The 27,058-nt window shown below is 36.6% G+C and overlaps 2 protein-coding genes across 3 annotated transcripts in view; both read left to right on the forward strand.

Moving 5' to 3' along the window:
• LOC310902391 (uncharacterized protein) overlaps positions 1-27,058 on the forward strand; it is a 495,211-nt gene that overhangs the window by 466,988 nt on the left and 1,165 nt on the right. The window contains exon 14 of the mRNA XM_083843892.1: positions 514-25,395. The gene's annotated coding sequence lies outside the window, so the exon portion shown is untranslated. The remainder of the gene's footprint in view (positions 1-513; positions 25,396-27,058) is intronic.
• The window catches only part of NRG3 (neuregulin 3), a 398,941-nt gene that overhangs the window by 33,331 nt on the left and 338,552 nt on the right, over positions 1-27,058 (forward strand). The gene's annotated exons all lie outside the window — the stretch shown is intronic.

Here is a 27,058-nt window from a genome sequence, read left to right on the forward strand (position 1 = left end):
GAGTCTGCTTTAGCAGTAATCTTATCTCTATGAGTGATTACAAGTGTAAAAAATACACAGCTTGCTTGAGTAATTAATAGTGTGAAGTGGTTTGTAATTTCAAATAAGTATAATATTTATTTTCAATTACTGCTTTACCACATCACACATTTCTGCTGAGCTGTAGTGGATCTAGGATGCCAGTTCTAGAGTTCCATGGGGAAAACACTGTTTTTGCTGCCACTAAATATGCGTTTCACTAACAGCACTTCATTTTGACCTGGAAACATGTCTATTTATTTATTTTTTAATGACAAGAAAAATAATTTTCAAGTGGTCTTAACCACTGAAAAGAGCAAACTGCTATCTTCTTTTCAAAGTGTGCTTGTTTGCCTATACTTAGCACATCAGTGATCAATACAAAGCTGTCAGTAAAACACTTTTGTGTCTTAATGGCTCCCTGTGTTGTTTGGTGATACAATGTTATTTTAAAGTCGGGGATGTTTTCTGAGCTTGTATATTTTTCCCTTCTAGCTTGACTCCTCTGAAGCCAGTCAGAACTTTGTACATAGCCGGGTTTGGCCAGATTCATCCTATACAGTTCTTTCTTTGTCTTCTACCATTTCCATTTGGGTGCTGCGCCCTCAGAGGAAGGCTTCGTTCGGCCACCTGTCAAAACAGTGGTCAGAGTCAAATCACATCATCGTGTGAGCTGTCCTTGCTTCATGACGCTGTTGTTTTCGTATCACCAATGAGAAAGATGTGTCCTTTTAAAGACGGAACACAACACAGTTAGACTGATATTCGTGACTCTAAAGAGTTTGCTGGTTAGGCATGTGTGCAAACTGCGTGTGTATGCTTTCAAGCAGTTTATCTCAAGTCATTTTAATTCTCATACTTAAGCTATGCAAATTTAGTCAGATATATCTGATGGAGAATGGCTCTTTAAGGAAACTGACATTTTAATCACAGTATCAAAACTAAGGGTTTTATATAATAAACCACAGCAACAGCTTGGCTGTTCTTTGAAATAATAAAAATCTGTTGCTTTTTATTCCCTGTTTGATAAGCTTATAATTATTGCACCAAGAATGGTTGAGGATGAAGCCCAGAAATTTGTAAAAGAAAATAATTTGTGTAACACTTTATTAATATATATCAATAAGTTTAGAGAAAGATCTATAACCAGACATTGTTGGAATAGTGCTCCTGGAGGCTGCTTAAATGTGCACCTGCATTCTCCCTGTGTATTAGAAAAACATTATGCAAAAATCTGCCAAGAAGAAAAATGAAACTATATCAAAATGTTGTTTTGATGGGGAAAAAAAAAAGAAAAAAATAATAAATATACAGAGTGTTCTTGAATGTATCCATGAAGATTAGAATGCTTTCCACTTGCATTCTTGCAGACTTCTTGTGCAAGTGCAATAATTTTTTTAGCTAACTTTGGGAGGAAGGAATAATTATTCTTATTTTTGAAGAACAGAGGGCACGAAAGGGTCAGTGAAAATGCAATGCTGGAATTTTTGGTGTTGCAAATTTCTGAAGTAGGAAACTACCCCTCAAAAAAAATAAATTGTCTTTGTTGCTTTAATACAGATTTGGAGAATTAACCTATTAGGAGTCCAAGATAATTATCTCGTGGGTGGATTTTTTTTTTATTTTTTCATAATACTGGTATAAAGTAACCCTTACCTAGCATTTGTTTTGAAAAACTATGACATTTAATATTGAAAAATGTCCTTTTTTTTTTTTCCCACAATTTCCATATTTTAACTATACTTTTTAATCAACTCTGCTAGTGTAGGTCAGATTTAGAAGAATACATTCTCCCAAGTATATTCTTCCGAGAAGGGAAATCTTTCCAAAGGTCATTGTCTTTCATCATGACTTACTGGTCACGATACTGAAGAGTTCTACAGTGAAACCCTTTAGTTTCAGTGGAGACTGCTAACTGGAAAATGTGCATATTCTATTCAGGGTGAGATTTTCCTGTCTGGCAATTCTTTCTGTCTTAGCATGAATCTTTGTCATGCTCTCTAAAGAGCTGATCCTTTTCCTTTCTCTCAGAGCTGTGGGTCCTCTGCCTGCTGGGGAACTGACATATCTCCCCTGCGGCAGGCTGGCAGCCTTGTGCCTGTGCTACCTGCTCCTCCTCCACGCTTTCACCAGCAACCTGTCTGCACCTTCCTGACTGATCCGAGTTTTCAGAGTGTGACTGTTGCTTTTTCCTTTCAGGACAGGATTTGGTTTAGAAGCTAGATCAGAAGAGAGAGGCTATTTCGATTGCATGGGGCTAGCAAACAAAAGTCTGGGACTGATAAGTGGATGGGACTTAAGGGAATTTTTCTGTGTTTCTGGCAGGGACTGTTAGATTTCTTGTGCCTTGAAGGTGTGCCCATATCATCAGTTAATATGTGGAAAATTAAGCAGCTCTACTGTTTTTAAACCCTTCTAAAAAGTTTAATCCCACTCTGCATACTTATTTACCTGTGAAATAACCAAGGAGATATTTGTCATGCTTTCACATTCTTGCTGTTTCAAGTTTTTTAGCTTGCTGTTTCAATGCAGTATCCTTTGTGAGAATTGCCAAAATTCGTGATGCAGAATTTTCATTTCCATGTATTGCTTCCCTAGGAGTAGCCTCCAAAACCCCAAATAATGAGTCAGTAAATTGATGCAATCTTCCTTGTCGTTGGCTGACATTTCAAGGGCTCAGAAAGCAAGCCCAGACAGAAGGTCATAAACCAGCGTGAATTCCTCATGTAAACACTTTTAGTAGGCTTCAAATAGTATGGTGCTTCACTTTAATGTGGACCACACAGCCTACCTTACTCAGAAGCTCTCTTGGTGTATGCAAGGAGGGTCTGTACAGGGGTTAGTTCAGCATAATTAGCACTATGAAGATGCACACCCTACCATGGAAAAGTGGGAAATGTTGAAGGATGATTGAAGGTTATAAAGAAATGACCTGTTCTAGGGGTAGAGGCAAAATAGACGTCAGAAGTAGTGCAGAACACCTCTCTAAAATAAAGATTTTGGCACTGAAAAGAAGTGTAGAGACTGGAGCTCCTGTCCATCAAATAGAACAAAAGGTACCACAGTAGCCGAGTATCTCAGTGGTTTCCCTATCTTTTCTATCAAGCTGGTACTTGACAGAAAGCTGTACTACAAAGGTAAACAACACAAAGGGTGGAAATTCACTGTAAAGTATGTATTTTTATGTAATTTATTTGTGAAAGAGTTGAAGAGGACCCTTGCTATTCTGAATTCTTTAACTGGGTTTCAAGACGTGTTTAATTTGGGCCACAGCATGTCATACACACTGTAGGCAAATAGCTCAGAAAGCTTGAAGTAGCTTAAGGACAATTTTGAAAATTATTTTACTTTGCCAAGGTACTCTGAGAGTAGTCTTGATCAGTGAACATTTTTTTTTCTTTTAATACTAAAATTGGATTGAATGAGTGGATTTTAAAAGAAAGCTGTTTCATTCTTTGAGTATGTTGAGCAAAATACAATGAAGAGCTCTTACGTATATGCTTTTTATCTGAATACTGGGAATGTTAAGATGTTTTTATTTAAACTATTAAATGCGGTTATAGTACTTTATAATAATATATATCCATATATGCATTCACCACTGTAACATTCACCATAGGTGAGGCAAACGTGTTGTCCAGCATTTTTGTTTTATATGAACTCTGTTTTGCTATTCCCCAATACATTCATATTTCATGAACTGACAAGGTTGTTACTTAACTTTGTTCATACACTTCTGTCATCAGCCAGAAGTATGACATGGAAGTGTGCGTGCAAAAAGCAACTTTCTGAGTGGTCACCATCCTGAAAGAATTTTTCATGCATATAAAATCTGTCAATGGGATTTCATCGTTAATGACCATTCTCACATCTTATTTGTTACTGTTGTTTCAAACATAATTTGAAAAAAGATTACAAAGATAATTTTAATGTGTTGTTGCACTTAAGGTGTTGTGTAATTGGTGGGGATGTTAAAATAGTTTGAAACAGCTATTAACATTTATAACAGTCATCTATGAAAAAAGAGGGTTGCAATTATTTCTGAAGCACTTAAAGTATCAAGAAAAAATAACTTAATTTTAAAATGATATTTAGTCCCAGAGATCAGGCTATAAAAAGCTTTTCAAGTTGCTGTTAGTTGTACAAGTCTGAAATGTCAAAAATGACTGTTTTTAGAGGTCCAAATATGGATGAAAGAAAACAGGCTTTTTCAGTAAAGATTTATTTCCACCCCCCAGTGGATGCCTCTTTGAAATGCAGACAGATGGGCAGCACTATAATCTCGTAGAGAGGAGTAAATACCAAATTGGGCACGAATCAGGATTTGCAGCAGAGAACAACGGAGGAAGGTGACTAAACCACCCTCCCCAGCACTTTCTTTTTTTCCCCAGTTCAGAACAAAGCACGTAGAGAGATTTGTTGAGGAAACCTCGTGTTGCTGCTGGCTCCTTGCTGGAGAGACGAGAGGGCTCTGGTGTTACTGCTGTCCGTGCAGCATGTTGCTTGAACAGTGGTACCATGCTAATAATTGTGTCTGTGCCAGGAAGGAAACGTCACACAAGGTGACTATAAAATTCCTAAACGAGAGGTGTGGTAGGTGTCTGTTTTATCTGCTGAAAGCTTAGAAAATCAACATATGGAGAAATGCTGGGCATGCTTGTTATAAAATTAGAAGTTTTTTTCTGTTTGATCCAATAAAAATATGAATTAGGAACCCTAAAAGATTAATTTCACAATACCTTGTTGACAATTCTAATTCAGGAATCTTTGACGAAGGTCTCCCTCACTTTCTGGCAGCACGAAGGACCACGTGGGGTGAGGCTGAGATAACTGGTAGAAGAGGCAAGTTCCGGCTGTCATAACCCAGCAGGCCTCAGACCAGATTTATATGGGGTATCACTTACTAGGTGGTTCGGTGCCTCATTCGGGGCAGAGCAGGGTTGTGCTGGCATTGGCACCACACTGACAAGCAGGGAGCAAGGGTGATGGCTCACTGAAATGGTGTGGAGGGAAGGAGAAGGACTGGTCCTGTGGCTTTTTGAGTCGCTGCTGGGTGCCCTTCTCACATCAGCTGGTCAGCCCATGTCCTGCAAGCATCACCATGCATTCTCCTCATGGCCTAGAGACAATGGATGGAAACTGCAGACTTAAAAATTCATTTTGCTCTGTGTCAGGAAAGGGGCATTAGCATTTGTGTATCTTCTTGTTAAGAAGAAGAATTTAAACTTTTGGGAGACTTGCTAAACATATGGCTAAGTTCTCCCCTGAAGCTATTCAAACTCATAATATGGCTCTTCTTGGAAAAATAGCTATTACTTGGGTATGTGCATATTGGTTTTTCAAGATGTATAATAAGGCAAAGCTCTCCACTTCACTGGAGAGTTAAAATGAATCCATAAAGTTGAGTCTTATAAATACTCTCTATTTTGACTGGCTAGATATTTCACCTCTTTCATGCAGGTTGTAAACAGGAGAGAACAGGAATTGCCAACAAATCAAATTACAGAACATTGCAAATGTCAGAGTTGTGGTGTTCATTATGCTCGTTCACAGAATATATGAGTCATTGAAATTCTGATATTGCTTCAGAAGGACAGAGTTAGTAATGAGAATTAAAAAAAGTCATTGCTTCCATTTCTCTTTCTGGCAATGATTGTTGTGAAAATTAAGGATAATATCGAAATGATAACCTGTTTCTCATGCAGTCCTAGATTTTCAACCCTAAATGCCATGCCTACCTGAAGTGCAAGCACTCTTTGAAGTGGTGCAGTAAAATATATATATTTTTTGGAATTATAAGTAAAAAGCTTTCAGATATTGTTATGAATTGTGTCATAATTGAAAATTTTTCAATTCACCTTATTCTTGGAACGAAGAGGTTCTTTTCAAGTAAAATATTTTTAAAAGATATACAATGCTTTCCATGTAGAATAGTTTTTTGTTAATTTTTTTTAATAATTCAGGATTATCTAAGCATATGCTAGAGCTGTGTTTTGTTAAAAAGAGTTGTGTATAAACACAAACACATCCCCTTTTCAAGAATCACAAAGCCAGATGAAATTCCTCTGGCCCTTTTTTCTTTAGAAATCATTGAGGACCAACAGCACATGTAATTAACAAGAGAATTTTGCTTTAACCACCAATATGTTAGAGTGATGCTCATGTTTCTCATGTCGTTACGAATGCAAGGCTGCTCTTCTGGTTGTCTTTGCACAGTCCTTTTGTAAGACTCTTTTAAGTACTGCTTGAAACAGTGTGACTGCTGCTTTACCTGCTTCTCTTGAGGAGATGGTGCCAGTTCTTACCAAAATAGATGAAATTACTGTTTCTGACCTCAGCTGTCTGTGTCGCAAAGCTATTCCATACTTCACGCATATTATGCAACTTTTCAATATCAACTCCTCTCTGCAAGAAGCGAATCAGAATCAGCACGTGTGCAGTGTTTGAGTCTACAAGCGTAGCTGGCAAAATGCCCAAGCATTGGAAGCCCTTTGAAGTGGTTTTTTCTTGGCCAGTTTCTTGGTCTGTCCCAGGTTTCTGAAATACCAGTGCAGCTCTCCACCTCCAGCTTTATATCTTCAGTGGCAATTAAATAGTTCCTATCCTTTTTGTAATCTTGTCTGTGGCTTAAACAGTCTAAAATCCTGAAGTCACAGCTCTGGAAATCTTTCCTAAGTCACACTAGGGAAGAAATACCCCAACAACAGTGGTTTTTTGTTTGTTTGTTTTGGTGGTGGTATTATAGGGTATTCTGGAGTATTTCTAGAGTGGTCTACTAATTTGCAAGGACTTTCACTGTATTATACAAACCATTGAGCGAAGTTTCTGATGTGCAAGAAAGATGTGTGTTTGGAACTGTCAGCTTTTTCATCATCCTGTACGTGCCCCCTGTTGTATCAGGTTGTCCTATGTACGGTATGCTTAATTTATTGTTTGAAAACATGCATTGCAATTCCCTCGAGATGGTATTATGTTCAAAATACAGCTGTAGATTGTTACAAGAACACTTAAACTAATAGAGTAAAATCACATAGCAGGTAATTTGAGGGCTCGGGGAGCCACTTACTTGCAGACACGAAAGGAATGGTAGCCACTCATCATGAGTCCTGCCTCTGTAGCGAACAATTACTGGTTAGTGGGAAAGTCATGAGTGCTGTTATTCCCTACACCTCCCCAGACATTATCAGTGTTACAGGTAGTGAAATGCAAACTATTTGGAGCCGCAACTTGGTCTGTGATTGATTCTAACTAAGCATGTAGAATAGAAATGAATTATGTTTAAAAAAAAAAAAAAGTAACAAAAGAGGCTTTTCTTACTTAATGGGTTACCGGCCACTGTAATTGAATGGATCAGATATCTAACTCTAATAGTAATTTGGTTTTTTATTTCAGAATTGTGAGAAATGTTTTATATTAAACTTTTTTATTTGTTTACATCAGCTAAAAATTTTAAATAGCCTTTTATTCAAGCAAATCAAAGCTTAAACAGCAGAGTTGATCTTTGGGCATTTTTAAAGTGAGAAAATAAAATGTGATTGCTTACACCCAATTATATTTACAGATGGGATGAACATTGCTCTTCAAATGGAATATATTCCCTGGAGGCAATGACATGTTTATGTTTGCTGATCTGAAGTTTACTGACCTATCATAAAGGTTACATTTCAGTGATCTTTAGCAACTTTGTGAAAGGAGGATTTTTTAAAAAAACCTTTATATGGGGAATAATATAAAAATTATTTATTTATAAATAATAAAAAGGAAAAACCTTATATGGGGAATGAAATGCTTACTATTCTATGTAAGCAAAAATACAGATTTGTTTTAACCCAACAACATGCTTATGTAGATGAGTGGGTGGGAAAAATGCAGTTTTCTACACTGCATCCCTAAATATTATAGGATGCAGTTAGAAAAGTATTTTTTTTCATGTGAAGGATCAATTTAAATCTGACAGAACTTTAAACCAGTTAAATTCAATGTAAATCTTGCTGTTGACTGTCTCTTCATGCTTCATTTCTAGACTTTTCTCAGAATAAGTATGTTGTGTAACATGACCTTGAAGATCCAAGAACCTGAAAGAAATAGGACTATTGAAGCAGTTTAGGGATAGCACCATAAACACTTAATAATAATTTGGCTTCTGATCACTGATGGTCATGACTGCTGGACACCGGTCTGCAAGGGCAGCTTCCACTGTGGAGAACCAGGAATGGCTTTTTCAGTTACATTTTCTCAAGGTCGGGAATTTGGAGGAAGCTTTTAGATGCTGCCATAGATAAATGTAGTTTTGTATTTTAATGAAATGTGGAATTATGATTTATTTCCATGATTCCAACAGAAGGGAATTTGGGTGCTAGTCATCAGAGCCCAACCTTTCAAGAAAAAAAAAAAAGTTGTTTTCCTTGGACCATAACCGTTTAGTTATTAGAGAAAAGCACGCTCTATCTGTGCATCTAGGATGTCTTGTGGCACAATGCATGTAAAAATATCACTTTAGAGAAGTTCAGTGTTAGACTACATAAAATTCTGGAGAAGAGGGGAGAGGAAGGAAAAACAAATAGGAGACGTAACTGAAGTAAGTTGCATGTGTGAATTTTACTGTACCTCGTTTTCCCTCATCTCTGTCTAAAAGCGTTTAGGTGAATAACTGCATATCTGTCCCTAGGTCTCTCTGTTGATACCAGACAAAGCTTAGTAGATGGGTCTGGATGCAGATGTCTGCACAGCAGATGTTGATCAGATGAATCTCATGACGTTTGCCCTTTTACCAATATTAGTTCCAACTCAGAATCAAGTCCTGTGTGCATGTGTGTAAGGCAGACAGGTAACGGATGGCATGTAACTAGAAGGTGAGGTAGGAGGCAGAGGAATGTTTTGCATCATTTTGCTTTCTTATTAATCTGCACTTCGTAATCTGAACGTGTAAGCACTTTCAATGAATTGTACCAAGCAGCAATCAAGTTTATGAACTGATGCTGATTGACATGTCAGGCCTGAAGAATGGTGAATTCACACTCTCAAGCTTTCTTGTCTGACTGTTTAAATAATTTCTTTTTTTTTCTTTTTTTTGTTTGTTTTGATAAGCTTATTACAAGAAATCTTTGAAAACTTGCTGGTAAATATATTTATTTCAGAAAGGTAACGTAAAATCTATCAGCAGGATTACTTAGGAATTTTGGCATAATGTGATGGAAGCATTCCTGGTAGTATTTGAGTATTGAGTTGATTCTGGATATAAATAACCCTTCAGGTTAGTAGTTCAATTTGCTTTCACTGGCTGACAGTCGCTTATTTTGTTATATATATTACCCTAGAGTAGATGAGAAGGGGAAATGGAAAGTTAAATGGTAAGATGGAAAACATTTTTTCTATGCAAAATGTATCTATCCTCTATCTGTAACATTTCAGTCTACTTCCTTTGTCATAATGGTGTTAATCCTGGCAAACTCTGCTGAATTAAAGGTGATAGTTCTGTGACATGGCTGTTCAGCCTGTAAGAAGTCCTTCAGTTCTGTTTGGATTTCCAGCTAAGGCTCAACTTGATTTGTGGGAGCAGAGGTAAAATGTCAGTGATTTATCCACTGTCCTAGGGCTTCTTACGAAGCATTTCTATCACATGCCTTTGCTATTTAGTGTATTTTTAACTCTTTAAATTATGTGCTAGACAGCCCATTATTAAATTAAAGAAGGCTTCTGCTTCCTCATTACAATTGATTGTGCTGTAACACAGAGATGCTGACATCCAAGCCTTTCTAATTTTCAAAAATATGTTCAGGCCTTCTGGGGTAATGTACATCACATCCTTGACTGCAGTCTTCCATGTAAAAATATCCCATTTCACACTTCGTTCCAGAGGGGAGACAGACAGTAAGCCTTTTGATTATTATCCCTTTGTCATCAGAGATTACCTGGGTTAATAATGTCTGCCGTCTTCTCTAAGTCTCTCTGTTATAGTTTGTGGCTTTGATTCCAGATTGTGAAATGAGTTTTGTGATCTTTTTGGTTTTGCCTTGTTACCTTCAAACAAAAAAGGAAATGCTTTAGATTAAAAAAAAGTTTTTTTCTTTTTTTTCTTGTCTGTAGAATTTCAAAGGGGACTTACAACTTATAAACTTATAAAAGTCCTTTATGCTTTTGAAATGGTATGTCTTCTTGCACAGATAAAATTAGTGGTTTATGTTGCTTTTCAAAAGACAAGTGGTCAGTTGAATTAAGGAGAAGGAAACAGGTGCAGCTGTAGCTTTATTTCCCTCACTGTAATTTCTTTATATAAATTCATGTAGAAGGAAACTAAAATAAACTTCTTCATAGATTAGCAGGAAACCGATATTCCTGCCACTGTAATGATGAATTTTTATTCTTTCACTCCTAATTTTTGTAAGGATTATACAAAATATGTATTGCAGATAGGCTAGGTGTTGATTATCATGAAGTTATTTCTTTTCTGAAAAGACAAGTTCGGGTACAATAGTGGACACACAATGGACACATAACTTGCTCTTTTGTAGAGGTAGCCCTTGTAATGTTGCTACAGTCGGTGCTAGTATGAATTAGCAGCCACAAGAGTGTAAATTGTGCCAGTTCAGGAGCTCATGGTAACTGATTTGTTGTCTTATTTGCTGCAAGTTTGAAATATCAGGTCAGTTGTCCTTATTCTCTGTTTCTTTGTGTCAGTTTTGAAAATGATTTTCAAGTTCATAATTTCTCTTAAATATGCCCAAATGGGAAGTTGTCTGGTTACATTTTTTCAGATGAGGTAAAAATCTGAATAAATCTCACCGGCACTGAGTGTTTTTTTTTTTTTCCCAAAAAGAAATTTACCTATCTTCGTGCATGTGGATGTTTAATAGATTCTGTGAAGTTTCTCCATATCTAAGATAGATGAATAGGATTCATGGTACTCTTTACGGATTAGCTCAATGAAAGTGGCTACCATGCTGACAAACTCAATTGTTCACTCTGAGGTACTTGTTTGTTTGTTTCTGTTTGTATGAGTGATCAAGGAAAAAGGAAAATTCTTTTAGAGTTAAAATTGAAAAATACTTGTTTTAGTAAATCAACACAGTATTAAATAATAAGATATTTTGTGGAGTACCAGAAAATATCCTTTGGACTGAAGGTCGTTGTCAGAGATGAGTTCTAGGGGTATAAAGCAGCAATTGTCTTTTAACAGAAAAAAAAAAAATCAGTAATGTGTCTGCTTCTCAGTTCATATGCAGAGGAGACATCTCTGAATATGTAGCAAGAGAAAAAGATTAAAAAAGACTAAAGGAATTCTTGGCTAGCCTCAACTGACCAAGTCCTGAAAGAATCCCATAACCTGCAAAAGAACAAGAAAGATTTAATCCACAAGGAGAAAGTTATGTCTTAGCCTTTGTTGTCAATCAGTATTTTTCATCCTGGAAATTGAGTGTATGTGTTCTTTCAAAAATATTTTATTTCTTTGGCTTGTTTTTGATCTATTAAGTATATTATTTTTATCCATAAAATGCCAGTTTTCAATTTTACGCCTTCATTTTGTTTCAGCCAAAATGATACTGTTTTATCACCGTGTACTACTACTTCCACGAACATTTGAGTGCAAGATTCAAAGCATGAGATCTGGTGATTAAGTTTTTGTTCGGGTCCTTACATAGTGAATCTTGAGAGTATTCTGCCTTTTCTTCATTCCAGTTACTGTCCCATTTCATCGAGGCAGAACTGAACCCTTGAAAACTGATTAACGTCTTCATGCTATTTATTGCTTGAAGCTTTTTGTGCTTTTACAATACATGTGAATGTGTGAATGTTTTATTTTGGGTTCTTGTTATATAGTTAAAAAAAAAAAAATAAAAAAAATCCCGTTACTGTATTTTATAATAGAAGCGGGTAGGAGCAGCCACATGGAAATACATTTAACTGTCATTGTACAGCAACTCTTAATGAAACATAAGCAGTTTTTCTGGGCTTATTCCCATTTAACATCTATTTTATTTTCTGCTGAAGAAAAGACGTATTCAGAACTGCCATGTTAATTTAGAGCTGGAGATGGAAAAACACAGATTACTTGTAGCTGGTGCAAGGCCTGCGTGACAGGTGACTTTATTTTTAGAGTAGGCTAGCAAAACCCAGTCCTGGGTTGCTGCTTGGAAGGATGCTATGCTTGAAGCAGCTACTATGTAGGGTACATTCCTACATTATAAATATTGTAACTGGAACTAAAATCTAACAAGTATAATATTGAAAACCCCTCTATATGCAGCTACCTCACTGTTCCAAGCAAAGAATACTTCGCTTTTAATTTTCATACACAGGTGTGGTTTCATGCTTTGTACCCACACAAGCTGAAGAGAGTAAGTAATGTCTGTCTTACATCAGCAATTCTTAGCGTGCGGTATGATGTGAACCCCTCACAGGACTGAACTCTTAATAGAGCACTTCAATCTTTAACTGTCCATTGTAAATCTTTGCTATGGCTGGGAGGTTTGTCACTAGTACCTGTCTCGTATATCTGCTACTTGCAGATACTCGCTTCCAGTACAACTTATCTCAGTGTTTCTGAAATAAGCAACTTTTGCTGGTCCATAGCTTCTTATGTTTTCAAGGTACGTCATATTTTTTCAGCCATTTACTTTCTCTTATTATTTTTTGGTAATACCTGGATCGTGACATATAATTTCAAAACGCATCTGAAGAGGTAGTGGGTTACTGACCTTGACAAACCATTAAGCATATTAAGTAGATTTACTAAGAACTATAATTTTATACCAGAAGTTTTACGTTTGTGAAATAAAGTAATCTCTATTGTATGATAATGCTATAGAAATGTGTTTTCAGAAGCTGATTGGAAAATGGAAGTTTCTATTGGAATTAAAGTTTTCATTGATAGGGAATGTCTAAAAATTATATAAAAATGTAGAAGATACTACAATTGTGTTTTATTTAAATTTCAATATGGGATTGAATAAGTAAGCAGTGCTGTTATTTGTATTTTTATTAGGTACGTGTATTGTGTGTAGGCAATGAGGAGGACAGAAATTGGTGGGCATGTTGGTATGGGTTTTGATGTGCATTTTGGAATACTCATGTGGATGCTACTTTAATTCCCCTCTGATGTCTTCTAGAGACAGTAGTTAGCTACATGGTGATTCCTTTCCCTTGTGAAAACAAAGAGCAGTATAAAAAGAATTAAATTTTTCCCGAGCACCATGTGCAGGGCCCGACCTGCAGCTCAGTGCTATGGAGCGAAGTAGATGGTGCTGAGAAGCACATGCCCAGCCTGTGCTCCTCGCAGGGGCTTTTCCTCCCAGCTAATTCCAGTCTGGCCAGTTGGACTGGGTGCCCACTTGTGGTGGGAAAGCCTTAGTTTAGTGTCCTCCAGAAGGAGTGCAGCTCTCGTGCTCCTACACCATTTCCCGGTGTAAGTCATAGCTACTGAGGTCAGATGGGCAAAATCACTTCAGAGGCACGGTCCGGACACGATCAAGTGCTAAAATGGGAGTGAGCACTCCTTGCGTCCTTCAGCCCAGGCCTCTGTATTCTGTATGAATGTGCAGGAGGTCCAACGACAGGAAGGCCTGCATGATGGCCTTGTTGAGCCACTCGTTCATGTTGGTGGTGGTACCCATAAAATTCAAGGGCCTGATATGACCTGTTGTAACCTACTAGACTAGGCTTCAGTTTTTCAAAGCAGTTGTGAAAACTCATTTATATATAGTGGAACAATATTTTCATTAAGTTGAAAACAGCTAGATTAGGGGAATTAACACCAAAGGCTTACAAGTTACTATGCTGGTACAGTCTGTCAACCCTTTGAACTGTACTCTGCCACTCTCTTGTTTTCATCCATCCCCAAAACCAGCTGCCTGCTGTCACTTGTATTTTTATGAGTAAAATATGCACACTGAGTAACTCAACGGAGCACGACTGCACATCACGTTGTGGACAAGAATTTTTTTTTTTTTCTGGTGAGGTAAGTGAGATGACTGTTGTGTTGTAAAAACCACAGATAGCTGAGATCCCCTGAAAGCTTGCTTCTAGTGATGAGCTAAAACCAAAAGGCAGAGCATATGGCCTGTCAGGATCACACACAGGACGGCTGCCTATATGGGGGACAAAAACCTGGATGCTGTTAGCCTAAATCTTTTTAACAGTGTAATTTGCGTGTCAGGTGGTGTTTAGCTATGAGGCTAACAGGCCAGGAGGAATCTGAGTTGTGTGAAAAGGGCAGTTTTGGCCCCATTATGATTTACTCTCTGGCTACTTAGTAGTGCCATGGTTAACCCTTGGGGATCACTGCCCTGTGGTCCACCAAGCTGCGCTCCTCCTGGCTGGGCATGCCAGGCCTGTGAGAACAGCTTTGGTGTCGGCGGTACCTAGGGTGGCACGGAGCCCAGCATGTCTGTAGCTGCTGTGCAGGAAGGGAGCAGCTCTGGTGCCTGCAGACCTGCCTTTGTGTGTGAAAATATGGTGTCGGAAAACTTCCATCTCTGCTAGCTGTCAATCACCATAGTTTTAGTTTAGGATATTTGGAATGCGATGCTGGGGAGCCAGTACAGGTTGTATGCACTTGTCCAAAGTTCATTGCTTTTCATAGGTTGTCATAGGTTTTCTCATAATGCTTTTTGTGCAATCAAAATGAAATTTACAAAAACTTAATGCAGTTCTCCATCTTGCTCTGAGGGGGAATGGGCTAAAGTTGTGCCAGGGGAGGTTTAGGTTGGATATTAGGAAGAACTTCTTTACTGAAAGAGTTGTTAGGCATTGGGATGGGCTGCCCAGGGAGGTGGTTCAGTCACCATCCCTGGAGGTCTTTAAAAGACATTTAGATTTAGAGCTTAGTGATATGATTTAGCGGAGGACTTGTTAGTGTTAGGTCAGAGGTTGGACTCGGTGATCTTGGAGGTCTCATCCAACCTAGACGATTCTGTGATTAAATTTTCTGTGATTAGGTTGTATCAAAATTGAAGCAATATCTTATATTTTCTAACTGCTAAATGGTATGAATTTAAGGTAGAATCCCTTACCGGATGTATTAGCCAATCCTGCTTACTCCAGATCTAGGAAGATGAAATTCCCGTACTTCAAGAATGTTTTAAAAATATGCATTATCTAATAATAAACACAGCTTGCATGGAATATGGGCTGCACAAGATTATTAAAGTATACCTATTTTGTTAAAGAAGCTATTTTGATTATCTTACAACTGGAAAAAAACAATCTCCCTGTGTCTTTCTGTGACATGACATAAATGCATGCAGCTCCACAGCTGATAATACTATCAGCCTGTATGAAAAATCACTCAGTCTCCATAAGGAGTAAGCAGAAATGGTCCCATTGCTTTCCTTGATTGGAGTGAGGTGTGGGGAGGAGGTGAGAAGATGTGCCAGAGCTCAGCTGAGTGTGGAGTTGAGAGTGGATGCTTGAAAAATCATACCCCAGGGACTTGGAGGTCCCTATATTACTCTTAGATCATTGTGAGTTCACAGACATGGTATATATGATGTTATGCATTATATAAAATGTCTGCTATGGATTTATTTGTCTCTGCTTTTATGCTATTGGAGTTCTGAGTAACTGTTGAAACATTACATGCTGTTTTGAATGGCTTATAAGTTTACTTACAGCCTTACAAATAATTATTGTGAAATTCTCTATCAGAGACATTTCCATCAAAATCTGTCCATTCATTAAATGACAATGTATAAATTTAAAGGCCTGCAGGCTTTCCTTATCCTCTTCCTTGTTCCCTAAATATCTAAATCCTAGCTTCAATATTTAGCATTTAGCATGTTAGATGACATCTGTTTTTTTTTTTTTTGTTCTTTTTCTGGTGTACTTACTTGGTACCACAGTGCTATGTGGTTTTCAAAAGAAATTCCTCCTTCTTGCATTGGTTCTATCTGCCAAGAAAAACCCGTCTGAATGAAAAATACTTTAAATGCCATAGTTAGTTAATCTGTTAGGCTGCATAAATTGGCTTTCACTTAAGTGACAATAAATGTTTCATTTGAATTTAGGTGCTCTGATGAGTCACCATTTATGTAGGCATTATGATGGCACTGTTGATGCCTCACTATGACAGACTCAATATAGCTGTAATTATGCTAAAACTATTCAATAAGTAAAATCATTGTATTAATCTGTATGTTTTCTTGCCGAGTTTCCACAGAAGCATTTAACTCTGTTCTTTCTTCTGTTCGTATTATTCTTACACCACATGTTTGCAGGGAGAGGGAAGTGCAAGAATGAGATGTAGTCATTCAGAACTACTGATTCATACTCAGCAGCTGCTCCTTGCCTTCACGCTTTCCTTTTTCATACCAGAATGTTAGTAGTTCAGGTGGAGCAACCATTTCATCTCCATCGACCTCATACCTGTACCAGTGTATCAATGAGAGTGGATAAGTTGCTATGTATACTGTTTTTTTTAAGTCATGCATAAACTAATCCAATAATTCATTATTTAAAAAAAATAATAATAGTTGTCCCCATATTATTTACAAGGTATATATTTTTTCTTCAGATCCTATGGCTTGCTTACTTGATAATGAATTAGCATTCATTAGAAGCACTAGAACAGTCTAAAGTTGTGACAGGGGAGGTTTAGATTGGACATTAGGAAGAATTGCTTGATGAAGAGGGTGTTTGAGCATTGGAACAGGATGCCCAGTGAAGTGTTGGTGCCCCTGTCCCTGGAGGTATTTAAGGGACACATGGACGTGGCACAAAGGGATATGGTTTAGTGATGCGACTCAGTGGGTCAGGTTGATCGTTGGACTTGGTGATGTTGATGGTCTTCCAACCTAGAGGATTCTAGGATTCTGTTCTATGATTTACTGACATGAATGCACGCATTCACCTTTATGCCATCATACTTGCTGCAAGGAATAAAAATACTTTTTTTTTTCTTACAGAAAAGAATCTTTACTTTTCTAATTGAAGTAATAAAATTGCTTCCAGTAAAAATGTTGAACTACACTGCTATCATTTGAGAAGCAAAAACCATCACAGATTGTGAGAACTGAAAGAAAATGCTTCTTTGTTACCTTTAGGCTGAGATGCTTGACAATTGTCTAGCCAAAGAGATAAGACGTTGAAACTTTTTCTACTGGTGAAAGGCCTTTAACATTTTAAAATGGGTATAAACTCTTCCTGTGTGGAAGAGTGGGAAATTCCTAGCATTACAAGCATAAACTATATGAACAAAGGCAAGGAGACTTTTGTACAGAGATGTCTCGGAACGGTCTCTCTTTCTTCCCTAATACATATGTAGTTTTACATGATGAACTACAAATATTGTTGATAAAACTTGCATCATGACTAAGAATAACCAGGAATTTTTCTATGGTCCTCCCAGATCTGGTATATCAATAAATCCTATAATTAACTATTGTATATATGTCCATCTTATTAGAATTTACAACACACTTTAGCCAAAGTTTTCTGTTGTAAACTCTCCACATGGATTGAGATAATGTTAGTTCCATTTTAACATAGGTACTTTACATTTCTATTTTTATCTTCATTATTTGTGATCACACATTTTCAATGATTATTATATTCCTTATTTTTATTGTTACAGTTCTTTGATTGCGGATTGACTTGCATTTTCTCAAAACTTAGAATGTCTATTCTGTATAAGTCTTAAGTTAGGAAGAAGTCTTCCACTGCTTTTCCTAAACACAGATTTGATTTAATTTATACGTAATTACCTGTTCATATGTACTTATATATATTACATAGTTTAATAAGTCATGTTGCAAAATGTATCTTTAAAATTATTAAAATTGAAACACAAAATTTGTAGAATACATTAAAGTTGCACATCTGACCAATATTCATGGTTGGTCCTGTGCTATGGATACACTGAAAGCACCTATGTCTAAATAAAATATAGTTTGATTTTTGTAAAAATAAAATTGTTAATAATAGTTCATTGATTTGATTCGGAATAGAGAGCTTCAAGATAAAATTAGTTCAAATAGCAATAAGGCTTTAGTTGAAAGCACTGGAAGCCCTAACGTTGTAGTTGGTTAACATCTTTATACAGTTTTGTTCAGAGTGAATAAACTGGATGAGATCCTGGCTGCCCTGAAATCAATGTCAGTTCCATTCCTTTCATTAGTGCTTATTGACTTAAGTAGATGTATTCATCTGCTCAAGGTAGACATACATTTATCTTCTTTGCTGAATAAACACTAATTCTGAACGTTTTTCTTTTATGAACCTTAGTTTATAGAGAGCCTCTTCATTTATCTGCATGAAAAAGTTCAAATATGAGGATCTTAATCTGTGAATGTTAGGTTATAAAGATTATTTTAGTCTTTCCATATTTCAGGCATCATTGAAGTCTACAGGAGCTGGAGGTGTTTAGTGCTTTTCAGAAGTTTTCAATATGAAATCTAATTCTAAAAGGGCTGAATAAATTAGCTATTTTTCCTCCTTACAATATGGCTTTCGGGCACTGAATGAGCTAAGTGATGTGCGCATGTGCACTGAACATGGTTTAGTCCTAAAATAGAAACTATGCTAACCCACTATCATATATTTTTCTAAATTGAGAACATAATTTGTGAATTACTGAAGAAGTCTTGAGCACAGCTTGAAAGAGTCCACCACTGATGCTACAAAGCGATTATACTTTCAGAGTTATATATATGGTACCATAAAATGAGAAATTAATTCTTTCTTGTGCTTCACCCCATCTTTAACATTAAAGGCTTGCCATTGCATTCATGCTTTCACTGTGTATGTCTGGTGTTTGTCCTTCACCACCCCCACCTTCATTGGCACCGGCACAGTGTAGCTATACATCCACAGCACAATCTTAAACTAAAATATAGTACAATTCAATCCAGACCTGCCCCCCACTTTTTTTTTTTTTAACTCATTTATTGATGAATCTTTCAAACTGTTCTTAAATTTATTTGGAGTAATAAGGAACATTTCTCTTGCATATGGTCTAAGGGCAAAATGGTATTTTAGATCTGTGTCAATTACTTAATTTGCAACCAGTCTGCGCTTCCCTCCAGCCAGCAGCTAAGGAGCTGTTACTTGATAATCAGCATTAACTCTGTCAAATAACATGCAGAAGTTAGGTCTACATCTTGGCTTGAACTATGTAAGCAGGCATAAAACTTCCTCTCCTCTGCACCCCAGCTAGGTTCTCACTGTGCATCTCGCCCTGAGCTGTTGGGAAACACAGCTACGGGGCTTCCTGACGTCGGGCTGCAGTTCCATGCAGCTGGTTGATCTGAGAGGATGCTTAGAGCATCCTATATGCTAGCCAAAATGTTTTGGTAGACGTCACTGGAACAGGCTCCCCACACTGGAACAGGCTCCCCAGGGATGTATTCACAGCACAAGGCTGAGAATGACACCTGTCGGAGTTTAGGAAGCATTTGTACTATGCTCATGTGGTCTGAATTCTTGGGTAGACTTGTGTGGAGTCAGGAGCTGGCCTTGATGATCCTTGTGGATCCCTTCCAACATGGGATATTCTATGATTCTAGGTGCCTGTTTTGTTTTACTGGTGTAGTTAAAAGTAAACTTTCGTCTGGTTTGCTGACTTCAGAAATTGAAAATTAATGTTTCTAGGCCTACGGTCTCATGCAAGCTTTTGTCCACACCCTAGATTTCTAGGAAGTATTGGTTATATAAATTCTACGTTTAAAAAAAAAGTCTGGATCTTATTAATATTACTATTATTTACAATAAGATTTCAATAGGGCAAAAACTAGTGGCATTTTTTTCAGCTGGACTCAGATTTTAGCATGTATTTAAAGTAAAATAGATTCAGAAAGTTTTGGCATAGAAGTAACTTAGGTAGAACTGGAGTTGATGGGGAGTGCACTGCATATGCTCTTCCTGTGTAGCTAAAGGGAATATGTTTATTTCATAACTTCTTGTTCATTTGGAATATTCCTTTGGGACTATGTGTACTCTGAGTTAACTGCCTGGCATCCTGCTGTAGTTCAGGTTTCCAAATAACATTTAATTTCCTTATTGGGCTAAACAAAAGGAAGTAAAAATACTTCCTTTATTGTTTGAGGTGCAAATTGTAGCATGGTAATCCATTTGTTCAGGCTTTCGGAACACAAATAGCAAGAGTGATTTTGCTGTATCCAATTAAGGCATACACAGTGCGATTAAAGATATCACAACAAATGGTGAGAAATTAGAGGGTATGTTTCCTGTTCGGTTCCTTTTACTTTTTAGCCTTTAGTATTTAAAGCCTTTAGCAGTGTGTATCTTGAAGACTCATTTGGCTATTTGAGCAAAAATATATATGTATTTTTTGAAAAAGAAATAAAATCTGGAATTTGAGATACTTGCATTCTGAGCATCTGCTATTGAGAAAACAGCAAGATTTAACCACACTACTAGCATGTAAAGCTATCTTGCCTCTATTTCCCTGAGTATCCACATATGAGGAAGATGAATTTATATTGCTTTAATGTGAAAGATAAAATGAAGCTGCATAACACATGCAGATCAGATGTGAAATACAATATGCAGCTGGGAGATACGTAGAAGTTTTCATATTACATTGCTACAGAAAATTTGAAAGTATTTCCAGTGTTATTTTTCTAATGTATACAGATAGGATTTTATTCCTTGGTGGAGTAATAATTTCTGAAGGGAATGATGTGTATATACAAATCAAAATTACAGACAGAGAGGGTATACTGAGCTGTTCTAAACATGTCTAGCAAACACGAGGTTAGCTATTGACTGATGGCTGGCCATATGTTTGAACAGCTCTGAAAGCGAGATCACTGCAAGGCAATCAGGGAGGATTTAAGCAGATGATTTCCACAGCTTTGTTTGAGGAGACAGAGCTAAGCGAGAAATCTGCCCATGCCTTCAAACAGCAGAGTTGGCTTTGGGGACTGGAACTTGACTGGACACTGTGGCGTGGGCTTTCGTAGTCTGTCTGCAATTATAACGTGTAGGTGATCAAAAGATGGGGAAGATGAAATCACTGTAGTGATTTCAGATTGTACACATTGTACTGAATTCAAGGTTAGTTTTGTGCCATCAAATGAAAGATCTCATCTAAGCTGCTTTAGTTAGCTTCGTGTTCAATAAGGATTGACTACAAATCCTCACACGTGTCCGGCCTCTATGTCAGAGTCAGGGTAATCAAGATTTGCAAGCTTTTGGAAAAAAATAAATCCCTTGTATTTATACAGACAGATAGGAATCTCTACATGTATAGCTAGCAATTTCTTTGTCTCCTGACTAATCTAAATTACTACCTTTGCATTGTCTGAATAATGGTGAAATGTCTGTGAGCTCTGTAAGGGTTTGTTGGTGCTGGGATGTGAACGTACAGGGAAGGATGCATTCAGTTCAGCTGAACTGTAAGCAATTAATAATTAGGACACATATTCAAAAAAAAAAGTTTTAATGTGGAAGTATTGAAGGTAAAAAGCTTCATACTGAAATAAGTCATGAATACAATTTTCTTTTGAAAGTAATTGTTGAAATCCTTGAGGAATTGTGATACTGCATTATTTTTAGTCCATTTTTCAATATAAAAAGTGTAAGAAAAAAATCAAAGCAATGGCAGAGCTACTTATGCTAGTAGGAATACATGCTTAGAAGTTTTCTTCCAAGTACAAGTCAGGTCAGTAAGAGAATAGAGCTGGAACCTCCATCTGCTCTGGAGGAGGTGGCGACTACTACTGTTTGTGAAGACTTGTTCTCATTTAGAGCAGCATACATTGTGATGCTGAATTGGGTCTCTTTCTGCACACCTGAGCAAATAGGAATGTTGTCATGATGTTAAGTATTAAGTGAGACAAGCAGAATAAATAGAGGGGATTTTTTTTAAAGCTACATGAGCTTGAGGTGTTCAAACTAAAAGCAATTATGTGCATTTTTTTTTTCCAAAGCCAGTGTAATCCATTTGAAAAATTCCCTGTGATTTTAAAGCTTTTATTATATTCTGCAATTCACTTTAAACTGTAACTGCTAGCTTTTGGGAGGAAACTTTGTGCCACATAAAAAAAATGTGCAAAGCATAGAGCAATTCTAAGTGAATATTCTTTTTCAGATCATACATGTTAGAAAATTTCTGCTTTGTAATTGCTTTGGGTACTGATAAACCCACTGATTTCGATGAAATTGTCTGTATCAGTTTGATGCATTTTTTTTTTTCCAAAAACGTTCTGGCTATTATCTACAGCCTGGTTGCATTTAATAAGTGTCTGTTTTTGTTTTGACATTGATCCAAAGTACTGCTGGTGAGGAAAAAATGTGAATTCAGAAGACATTTAATGGAACACAATTTTCATATACTTGCAAACAAACAAACAAAAGAATGGTTTTTCAATCACTTCTAAATGAACATGATGTTTCAACAGACATTGTTAGGGCATATATACTTTATTGAGCACATAAAAGCCTTCTTAGTATGATGCTATCTGCTAATTAATTCTGCCCATTATCAGTGTTATTCTCCTCTGTAAAAATAGGTATGTCTACAAAGTCTTATTCATCAAAAATTACATGGGAGATTAGAGATGGGAGTCCAAATTTGTTGTGATGATAAGGACTGACAAATTTAATTCCTCTTCTAAGTAAAGGCAGAAGTGAGGCTGGCCTGCTGATCATAGGAGAATTGAATTTAATGCAGATCTAGTTGTTAGGGAACACTCATACTTCAGTTAAGCACTCTATATCAGATAAGAATTAATCCTAAGAAAACACTACTGATATTAAAATCCTAAAATATTACTTAGTGTTGCAAATATGACTTAAAGATTCCTGACAGCTAGCAAGATTGAAGAAGTAATTTAAAGTTGTTTTTGCTTGTGATATGAAACTTTAATATTAAAAAAAAGAAAGGAAGTAAAAAAAAAATGTATTTCCTTTTGTCCACTGTTTTCCTCATAGTTTAAAGAAAAGATTCAGAGAAATGCAGAGGAAAAAAAAAACCAAGGCAAATATGTGGAACATTTAAACTTATAGCAAAATTTCCCTGAATATTATGATAGCTGTGTGAGTGTGTGAGGTGTAAAGTGGGGAGGAAGTGGTGACCTCGTGGAGCATGACATTTAAAAGAAAGACCAATTGTTAAAAATGACCTAGAAACCGGGAAATAAAATTTTGATTTGAAATTTTATGTATTCCATTAATCATCTTTACCTTCATGTACAATAAAATACCTACTTTTATTTAAATAATGTGATATAAAAAATTAAAAATCAGATTATTATTCATTCTATGCTCTGTAAATGGAGCAAATGTTGTTTTCATGCTCAATTATTATAACATTTGTAGTCTTCTGAACAATGGAAAACATGCATTTAAAATTAATTAGCCTGCTTGTTAAGTGTCTGACCCTCTGTTTCAGTGTGCTAATATCCAGCATTTTATTTAAAGAAAAAAATAAAATCCTTGTCTCCATTTAGATATGGTTAACTGATAACTTTCTTTTGAGGCCTTCCATTATCAATGCCCCTAATTCTGTGGGTTTATGAGCAAGTATGATGCATCATTGTTACAGGAGGGAATGTAAATGTAAATTCACAGGGTTTATTGATTTTTCGGAGTTTCTCCTCTGTCCGTAACAGATACCCTCACATTGTTTCAAGAGAGTGATATGTTCGATTAAAAATACATCCCTGTTTTATAGCCCCAAGACATTCAATCCTGGGCGGCATATGGCATTGCCTACTGCTATACCTTGCTAAGAGGAAGCATTTCCCACTGCATGGCAGGGTGCAGCCTGCTTGTTCTGCTAGCTTCCTGGCTTTGAAATCCCCCATATTCCTAATATTGTACTGCATCTTTTAGGGACAGCTCTAAAACATTTGAAAGTAGATGACAAAGGAATAGCTTTATAAGTGGTATGTGAGGAGTGAGATCCAAAGGAGAGAAAAAAACTGAGAGGGGCACCTAACAGCAGAGCAGACCTAAGCTCACAAAGAAGGCTTTGTGTTCAAGTCAGGTGTCCTGTGGACATCTTTAGACCATTATTAGCAGAAGACAATTACCAAGTAAGGGCCAGAGACCATAAAGGATTCAGACATGAAGGTTAGATTAAAGCTAAATTTCCATAACACACCTGCAGTTAAAAAGATATTCTTTTTTGTTTGTTTGTTTGTTTGGAACAGTGGAAACGAACCTGTCTAGTGATAACTTTAATAGTGTTTGAAAGGAGAATGAAGCCTGATCCATTTTACCTTTTTCCTCTAAGTTCTCTTCGATTTATAAAGAATATAATTTTTATTTGGTATTTTGCATCTTTTTGAGTGAGAGTTTCAGCATGAGATGAGGAAAGGAACCCTGAACAGACTGTTGAAGCCTTAGCCATACACAGAAGTGTAGTCCGGGCACACACGTTAAAGAGAACTGAGCTAATGGTTGCAAGTTCCAAAATAGTTGCTTTAATTTTGCAGTGTCATTACAACTGCAGAAAATGAGTAATTTCACTGAAGTGAAAAAAAATCAATGGTGCTATTGATGTGCTCCAGCTGAGGTGTACGTGGCATTTTAAAGATGAAGTGTGGAGCCGAAGCTGTCCATTTCATAATAAAATGTACCGATTTTGCCTAGTTAAAACCTATTAGCTGGCTGAACTCTTCCATGCTGGTTATGTTTCAAGAAATTTTTTTTTGAATGTCAAGCACTTTCTTTAGAAGGGAATTTTCTCTTATCAATTTCTCAAGGTTAGTGAGGCCATCCTATGGTTCTTAGGAGGGCTTTGCCCACTCATGCAGTGTAGAGATATCACCAGCTTTTGATACTGTTTTCTATTTATTTTATTTATTTTTTAACAATAGTATTCTTGAGTATTTTTATGTGGCTGTTTCTGGATTTAATTTTTTAGTCAATTGGTATAAAACTGTTTTGTATAACACGGTTGCCAACTAAAGGAGGTAATGCTGAAGACTGCTACATCATTTCCATGTGTTCCACTGATCTAGGAGACAATAAATGTCAAATACCAGGGTTTTTAAAGATCCATAACGGTGGTGTGATGCTGGAGTAGGAATTGCTTCATGTTATTTTTCTTCAAAGGATAAACTGTCTCCTTTCATTTACAAGATAAATTGGGAAGAATGTTAAGCAAGAGACTGGATTAGGTCATTCTAAGGGCTCATTTTATTATTTAAATGTAAAACAAAGCTAAATCAAGCTGCAGATATTAAGAAACATTTACTTTTAGTTCTACTTCCCTATGCTCTGGGGTTTATGTTGGGATCTGGCTTACACTCAAATAAAGCTGAATTTCTTGCTGGCTTGTGCAGCTGACTAATTAGTCCCCTCTGGGAGGCACCTGATTAGCTCTCTTTAAAGAGCTGCTACCTGGTCCTTCCCAAGCACATGGTGAAACACAGCAAGACAGCTTCAGAATAGCTTAATTCCTTTCTGGGCAAGGTATAGAGTGAGAATGGAGATTGTGTCTCTCCCCTCCCAAGTTGCCTCTCTTCGTGGCAGATAATGAAATAATTGTCTAGATGTACCTGAATTCCCTGTATTTTTATATTGCTTGTTAAAGTATTGCCATTGTGATAGCTAAGAATCAAGACAAACCATTCATCTTCGGGTCAAACTTTAGCTGTTAATGCACTTTATGGAGTTCTGCTAACTTGTTCTGCAGAAGGCAGGCTAACAGTGATATCCTTGTGATCCTGTTAATATGTTTCATGCTTATTAAAACAAACTTGCATATTGTAACGTGCAACATCTATGCATGGTAAATTTTATAAGCCAAAGCTGATGCAATGTGTGCAATTCAGAAGTAATTGATTGGATCTAAATCTTAATCTCTGAAAACTTTCAAGTCATTTACAGGAGTTTTTTCATCTGTTAATTATCTTTGATTCCTAAAAGCATCTAACTACGTGGTGTTTTCACAGGAAACACACAGTGCTGGTTTTTTTTTGTGATGGTTTGTTTTTCAGTACCAAAGTGAGTTATGTGATGCACAAAGTAATCGTTTTTCATTGAACTGTCATGGAGATAAGTACAGGTAGACCCTACCTGTAACAGTGAACGTTAAATATAGGGGGCTATCATTTCAAACTTATAGAGTTGTAAACTAGGACAAGTATGGCTTTTCAGAGGCACTGAATAAAGTATTTCAATGTTTATGCCTAGAATCAGGCATGTAAAGATTAATATTAGCACATAAATGACAACATTTTCATTGTTGATAAGAATTGGGTAAGAAATGGCATTCTCGTTTCAGGAAAATTTTCAGTATTTTAGGGAATTTTATTCTCTTGAAGAGTCAACCCTGAAAACATTTGTCCCTGAAAATTATAAAGAAAAATTAACAATCTTAAAAATACATGTGTGATATGTGTGATGGTTAGTGTGTTTGTGTAAATATGTCATATTTCTCATTTAAATTTCAAATTTGCCTTTTTTTTTTTTTTCCTTAAAATGAAGATGCTTTGAAGCTTGATTTAACTTGAGAATTCACGTGATGTAGCTTTACTTTCAAAATGCAGAAGCAGGCTGTTTACCAAATCAACCTTATGCCATAAAAGGAGTTCATTTAATCAAATTGATTCTCGCTAGTGAAAAATGTTTGTCAAGACATATCCAAAGAAGAAATATCATACCTCTAGCAAAACCAGGCTCTGTAGGCTGAGGAAGAAAACTAATATCTAAACCAGTTGGAAGTATTTGATTTTTGCAATCTGAGTAGTTCAACTGTTGATGAAATGCTTCAGTATATAATTGTGATGTTTGGAATTACCCTATCCTACTTTGCAAGTAACAAAATACAGAAAAAGAGAGGATAAAATAATCTTTGTCAAGTAAGATGTGCATGATAAATAGGAGAATAATCTCTCCTCTTACTACTGCAGTTGTATGCACTTGGGAGTTAGCAAGTACTCGGTAGAGCTACAGATGTCACATCTTCATGTTCAGAAACTTCTTGTGAGTCCTCTCCTGTTGGCGTGGGCGTAGCCTGATTTTTGTTTTAAACTGCAAATGTTTTTGTGACTGAAACAAAAGAAATATTTGAAGAATATTTGAAGAAAAGTGTTCAAAAGTTTTTTTTGTTTTTGTTTTTTAAATGTGCCAA

This window comes from Anser anser (assembly GCF_964211835.1).
Source record: "Anser anser genome assembly, chromosome: 7".
Classification (NCBI taxonomy): Eukaryota; Metazoa; Chordata; class Aves; order Anseriformes; family Anatidae; genus Anser; species Anser anser.